Source organism: Lonchura striata, chromosome 19 (assembly GCF_046129695.1).
Source record: "Lonchura striata isolate bLonStr1 chromosome 19, bLonStr1.mat, whole genome shotgun sequence".
NCBI lineage: Eukaryota > Metazoa > Chordata > Aves > Passeriformes > Estrildidae > Lonchura > Lonchura striata.
Genome location: NC_134621.1, coordinates 11,409,254 through 11,416,556, shown reverse-complemented (window position 1 = coordinate 11,416,556; position 7,303 = coordinate 11,409,254).

The following is a 7,303-nucleotide window of genomic DNA, read 5'->3' as shown; positions in this document are numbered from 1 at the left end:
TCCGGGCCGGCTCCGGCTCCGCTGCGGCGCCGCCGCTTTTATCGCGGCCGGGCGGGGCCGCGCGGGGCGTCACGGAGCGCGGAATCCCGGCCCGCGGCGGGGGGGCCCCGCGTGGGAGCGCGGCGTGAGTGAGTGCGAGAGCGTGCGGCGGTGATTCTGTGAGCGTGAGAGCGCGGCCGTGTGTCCGTCTGTGGCCGTGTGTCCGTCTGTGGCCGTGTGGCCGTGGGCGGCAGCGCGCGTGGGCGGCGCGTGGGCAGAGGAGCCTGTGCGGGGTGTGCGGGGTGGGTGTGCGGGGTGTGCGGGGTGGGTGTGCGGGGTGCAGGCTGTGCGTGCACACGCGGCTGTGTGCAGGGTGTGCACATACAGGTGCGTGCGGGGTGTGCAGTGGCGGGTGCAGGGCCGTGGGTGCCCCGTGGGTGCCCGTGCCGGGAGCAGCGGCCGGGGCAGCCCCGTGGAGCAGGGGAAGCCCCGGGGATCTGCGGGGAGGACACGGGTGAGCTGTGGGGCTGCCGGCCCCGGTGGGAGCACGGACGGGCCCCAGTCACTGCGTGTCCCGGGGCAGCTGCTCCCACCGGCGCCGGTGCCCAGCCCCACTCGGGCTGCAGGGGAGAAGCTTTTTTGCTTCTTTATTAATCAGCGAAAGAACCTTGCAGGTAATGTCTGGATCTGTCCTTGGTGGGAATAGCTCGTGGCTGTTGGAGCTGTCACTTTTCTCGTCTTCAGCACTTCAGCCGAGGCCGATTCTCATTCAGCCATCAGTGTCCCCTGCCCTTGTTCCCTACGTCCTTGGCCAGGACACCTGAGCACAAACGGAGCTGTCCCAGCTCCCTGAGCCTCTCCTGCCTGTTGACTTTATCTTTGTCCTCTCCTGGGGTGTTGTGTTGTGATAGGAAACTCCTGACCTGGAGAGCAGCCTGCAGGGGTAATGGGGACCGTGGCCCTTAGCTCAGCTCGGCACTGCAGCAGCACATATGGCTGGAGTATTTATATAATGCCAAGTTATCCTGTGAAATATGAAGCAATTAATTTTGATTAGTGAAGTGGGTCAATAAAATACAAAGGTTTTCATCCCATGGATCTGCAGAATATAAAACACAGCGGCTCCATGCCCTTTCCCTTTGATCTGTCTGGAGCAGCCTGAGGAGCCCTGGCTGGGGCTGGAGCTCCCTGAGCTGCTCTCAGTGGTGCCTGTGACTGGCTTGATGCCTTTCCTGGAGTGGGTCTTTTTCCAGCCCCGGGAGGTTTGTGACACACTGAAGTGGCAGGGAGAGTTTCCTCCTCAAAGGGAGCTCTGCTGCCCTTGGGAGCCTCTTTTCCCGTCCAGCCCTGCTCTGGTACATTTAAAGCAACATTTCATGGCCAAACTCAGGGGCCTGGAGTTCTCATCAGGAGCAGGAGGGCAGGCTGGCAAACCCTCTGATGCTCTGCTGTGCATTTATGCCAGCCCAGGGGACCCAGGGCAGTGCTGACCAAAGTGGCTGAGAGGTCAGAAGCTGTGCCAGGGTGATCAGCACCACTGGGGTACCTTCATGGGCATCCTGTAGTGCTTTCATCAGCGTGCATCTGACCTGTCCCCATGCTTGTGGGGTCTGAAGAGACCTGGGTGTCCTTTGGAGCCTTTCTGAGGTTCCTGGGTCTCACTGCTGGTCCTGCCTCTGTGGTTCAGAGCTACCTGTGGTGCTGCTCACCTGCAGGGCTGCCCACACCTCTGGCACTGCTCTCCTCTGGGATGTTGTGCTTTCCTGCAGGAAATCTGGGGGGAAAATCCGCATTTCCAGCAGGCTCTTCCTTCTGGTTTATCACCCTGGTTACTGTCCCTGCTGCTGCTCTCTGTGCTGAGCAGTGTTCCAGTGCAGCAGGAGCGGGGAGGGAGGGGGATAAGGAGGGGACAGACCCCTGGGGTTTGCTGGGCAGAGCAATCTCCCTTCTGTGCTGGTTGGGTTTGGGGTTTTTTGGCAAAAGGAAAAGCTGACAAGACTGCAGGTCTAATCCTTCTGCCACAGGCGGGAACACAACCCAAAAATAATGTTACTGCAGGCAATAGAATTACACCAGTGTAAACCAGTGTGAGAGGCAGCGGAGTCGGGTCCCACTCCTGCTCACATCTGCACAGCATTGACAGAGCTGAGCGTGTCACTGAACCAATTTCCCTCGCAATCTTTTGTCATCCATAGCACATTATGCGGAGATGAGACCAAGGTGACAAATGCAATAAAATAAACACTCGGATGCTATGGTGATGGAGACCAGGAAATGCCTGGATGGGAAAAAACAACAAAGCTGCTCTACAAGAGATAAGCAAAATAACCCCTGTGGCTCCTAATGCAAAGAAAGAACCGGAAAACATGATCAGGATTTCAGCTTTCCCAGAATCACTGAATCATGCAGTAGGATCTGTTATTGCTTCTGTAGATTTAGGAGCTGTGTGGCTGTAATGGAGTAATGGAGCCCCTATTTTTAACTCTTCTCTTGCCTCTTCCCAAGCGCTCGGTAGCAGCTGATTTATGGCTCTGTAGCTGAAAAGAGCTGAGCACAGCTCTCAAGGACCCTCGCAGATGATTTAGCTCTGAACAGGAGCCAGCAGGCACATTTGTACTGGTGATGGACGAGGATGGTTTTGGACAGCCCAGGGTGCTGCCGGCACCGTGGCCTCTGCCCATGCAGAGGTGAGGGGTGTCAATCTCCCGTCTGCTCCATACTAACCTCTGTGTGGGAGCAGCAGAATCACGAATGCAGAGAGGACAGTTTTTTAAAGTGGACAAATCTCTCTAATCCCAGGAGCTGGAGCCCCAGGGAGCAGGCAGTGGAAGCTTTCTCTCCTGCTTGTGCAGCCTGCTGTACATAAACCATCTCCTGTGGGGTGATGCTGATTCCGCATTTAAGTCTCCTCTGCGGAGTGGGAATGATGTGATCCATTATGGGATGAAGGCAGCTTGAAATGGGAAACAGCAATGGCTACACTGCCAGAAGCTCAGCTCCCTTTGTCTGGGCATGGAGCTGCTGCTTGTGTCCGTGTTGTCACTGAGGCTCCTGAAGGACTTTCCCCTCCAGCCACATCCCCAGCCCCACACCCCCATCCCCAGCAGGCTCAAAGCAGGACAGGGCACAGGTGCCAGGTTATTTTGTCTTTTTATTTTTAATATAAGTACTTGTTCTTGGGGAAACTGCAGCAAGGACAGGGTCTCTGGACACAGCACCACTGCCTAGGCAGAGCCCAGATGTGAGGGGGGCAATATCACCTCCAAAGCCTTTTCCTCCTGCAGCTGGACCAGGCACAGGGGAGCAGCCCCCAGCTGCTCCATGGTTCTGTTGACAATGCTGTATATGCAAAATTGGGGTTTTTGGTGCCTTCTAAAGGGTGCAGCTGTCACTAGAGCAGCTGAGGCACAGGGTGCAGCCAGTGCAGACTCCGTGTGTGAGACGGAGTATTCCCTTCTGTGACAGACACACTGTGGACAGGAGTTGGGAATTTTGCTGCATTTTGCTGCAGTCTTTCTTTGCAGATCTCTCCCTCTCTGTTTCTCTCCCTCTCTCTCTCCCCCTCTCTCGCACATTCACTCTCTTCCCTGTTTCCCTTCCCTTGCTTTCATTGTTCCCATCTCACAAACCAGTCTCTTCCTAAATTGCCTGACATTTACACTCAGTGAGGCTCGGGAGTGTGGTCTCTGTACCAGTAGGTCTCTGTGATGCTATAGGGACACAGATCCTTTCATTACAAATAATTAATTTAGCTCTGTATTGCATAACATCCTAAAAAGCTTTCTAGGGCAGTCTCATGCTAGCTGGATGCACAGTTCCTATCAATATTACATTACATTTGGGTACTACGGTTATGAAGTTTCATTAAAAATTTAATTTATGGTTTAAAACTGCAGCATCCCCTTAAAAGTGTAGCAGAGAAACCATTCCGGGTGCCGGAGGACGGAGCAGGCAGCAGCCAGAATTGCAGGGGGTCTGCAGAGGGGCCTGGGGTGGACGAGACGTTCACGGGGAGGCAGAGCTGGGCTGGCGCAGGGGGAGCTGCCATCGGGCTGGGCCGGTCCCGTTGCGTTCCCGTCCCCTGCGGTGCCTTTTTGAGCAGGGAGTGAAGCTTTACGCTGTGCCTGAGCCTGCCCAGAGCGGCCCGAGCCCATCCCCGCTGTGCCCGCCCGGGGTGGCTCCGGGGCACGGAGGCGATGCCCGAGCTGCGTGCGCGGGGCCGGGCGGCCGGAGCCGAGAGCCCCGGGGCCAGGGCGCTGCTCTGCCCATGGCAGACCCGCCCGTCACCGCTCTCCGGTGGGAACGGAGCTCTCGGTGGCCGGCAGCGGCGCCGGGAGGCGGCGGAGCGGGGCCGTGTCGCGTTCGGGTAATGAGGTTTGCGGTGACGCCTCGGCAGCGGAGCTGAATGGAGGCAGCTCCCCACACCCCACATCCGCCTCCGAATTGATTTGTGCGGGAATTCCCCCCCGTCTGCACACACGCACGTCACAAGAGCCGCCAGCTTTTCCTCCCGGACCATCGCTCAGGTCGTTTTTCAGCGCTGTCTGGATTTCCCTGCAGTACGGAAAGCTGAGGGATGGATGCCAGCCCAGTGCTCCCAGGGCTGCTCCGGGACTGGCCCTGCCGCCCCGCTCTGCCCCAGGGCTGCTCTGGGGTGTCACCGAGCTCGGCTCCCCGCAGCACCCCCAGTGACAAGCGGTGCCTCCGTGAGCTACAAACCCCCACTGGCCACTTCTCCCCTGCCCAGCAAACGAGGGGGAATCGGGGGCTTTCAGAAGCCAGCACGGTTCTGGTGTTTGCTGTAGGGCTGCAGAGATCACTTCCCCTCCCCCAGTGAGGATAATAATGGGGAGTGGGTTCCTAAATCCTTTAAGCTTCTTTGATAGCTTCAATATTTATCTGTAATCCTTCTGGTGCTTCTGAACAGACACAGCTCTGTGTCCCTGTTGCTCTGGAGCTTCTTCCCACCTTGCAGTGTTCCCTTTTTGTGGGAGAAGAGGCAGGGCAGGATGAGAGGGAAACATCAAAAGCCGGTGACACTGCTGTGCCCTAGTTTTTTCCATGATTATTTATTATTTTGCAGTCTCCTGCTCCTTTTCTCCCACGCCCTCTGTCGTGTTCTGTTACTGTGCTGAGCTGGGGTGACCCAGGCTGCACACCGGGTGCCCCCAGAGCTCCGTCCTCAACTGAGGGGGAGAGAAAATAGAGCAAAAGCCTCGTGGGAGCAAGATAAGGGCAGGGAGAAATCCCTCAGCAATCAGCACCACGGGCAAACAGTCTGGACTTGGGGAAATTAGTTTGTTACCAATCAAATCAGAGTAGGATAATGAGAAATAAAACCGAAATATTTAAACAGCTTCCCCTCACCCTTCCCTTCTCCCCAGGATCATCTTCACTCCTGAAGCCTCTCCCTCCTCTCCTGCAGCAATGCGGAGGGGTGAGGAGCAGAGCTGTGGTCAGTTCATGTGGTCAGTTCATGTGGTCAGTTCATGTGGTCAGTCCATGTGGTCAGTGCTCCGCCCCTGCTGCAGCCTGGGCTCCCTGGTACCCCCCTCCTGCATGAACCTGGTCACACAAACCCCAAACACATCTGTGGAGACTGGGAATGCTTCCATGGCCAGCTTTGGGATGGATGGATGGATGGATGGATGGATGGATGGATGGATGGATGGATGATGGATGGATGGATGGATGGATGGATGAATGGATGGATGATGGATGGATGGATGGATGGATGATGGATGGATGGATGGATGGATGGATGATGGATGGATGGATGGATGATGGATGATGGATGGATGGATGGATGGATGGATGGGTGGATGGATGGATGGATGATGGATGATGGATGGATGGATGGATGGATGGATGGATGGATGATAATGGATGATGGATAGATGGATAGATGGGTGGATGGATGGATGGATGGATGGATGGATGGATGGATGGATGAATGGATGGATGATGGATGGATGGATGGATGGATGGATGGATGGATGATAATGGATGATGGATAGATGGATAGATGGGTGGATGGATGGATGGATGGATGGATGGATGGATGGATGGATGGGTGGATGGATGGATGGATGATGGATGATGGATGGATGGATGGATGAATGGATGGATGATGGATGGATGGATGGATGGATGGATGGATGGATGATGGATGGATGGATGATGGGTGGATGGATGGATGATGGGTGGATGGATGGATGATAATGCATGATGGATAGATGGGTGGATGGATGGATGGATGGATGGATGGATGGATAATGAATGATGGATGGATGGATGGATGGATGATGGATGGATGGATGGATGGATGATGGATGATGGATGGATGGATGGATGGATGGATGATGGATGGATGATGGATGGATGGATGGATGGATGGATGGATGATGGATGGATGGATGGATGATGGATAAGGGATGAGGGATGGATGGATGGTTGGATGGTTGGATCTGTGGCAGGACAAGCCTGGAAGGTCCATACGGGGCACACAGATCCCAGCCTGGGCTGGGACAGGTGGGAGTGCAAGCACAGGGACAGGGATCAGGGAGCTGAGCTGGATCTGCTCCCAAACAGGGAGCAGTGGGAGCAGGGACAGGGAGGTTTGGTGGGGTCCTGGGTGCTGGGTGGGGGATCTGAGGTGCCAGAGCCAATTCATGTTGGAAGGTTTGGGGTTAACACACAGAAGGTTTTAAAGCCAGGATGATGAAAACCACGCCAAGGCAACAGGGATTCCTTGTGCTTGCTGCTGTGAGCGCTGACCCCGAGCTCGAGGGTGGCTTTTAGTGGGGAAAGGGTTCTCAGGATGCTGAGTCTCTGCAGAGAGGCTGCATTAGGGCTGGGGGGCATCAAGTCCTGTACAAGGTCAAGGCTCCAGAAGCTGCAGAGAGACTGAGGGTGACTGGAAAGGCCCAGGAGCTTCCAGGCCCTGAGTGAAGCTGGAAATGCTTTGGCTGCTGTGCAGCTGGCATTTCCTGAGCTGGAGATGCAGGGGATGGCAGGGGCTCAGCTGGCTCTGACCCCCTCAGGGTGGCAGTGGGAGCCTCGGCATGGCTCTTCATGGTCAGGCAAAGCTCTGGGCTCCTGCACACCTGGCGGGAGCACATTTGGTTCATGGTTTTTCACACTGGAATTGCAACTCCATCCCCGCTCCTGGGGGCTGGCACTATCCAGCTGTGCACTGATGATGTTGTCAGGGGGGCTCTGGAGGGAAATGCCTCATCCTGTGCCTTCTTAGGGCTCTTCTGCTTGGGAAATGCAAAAGAAATGAGTCGTGGATCCAGAAGCTGCTGGGGCTGCTGCAGTGTTT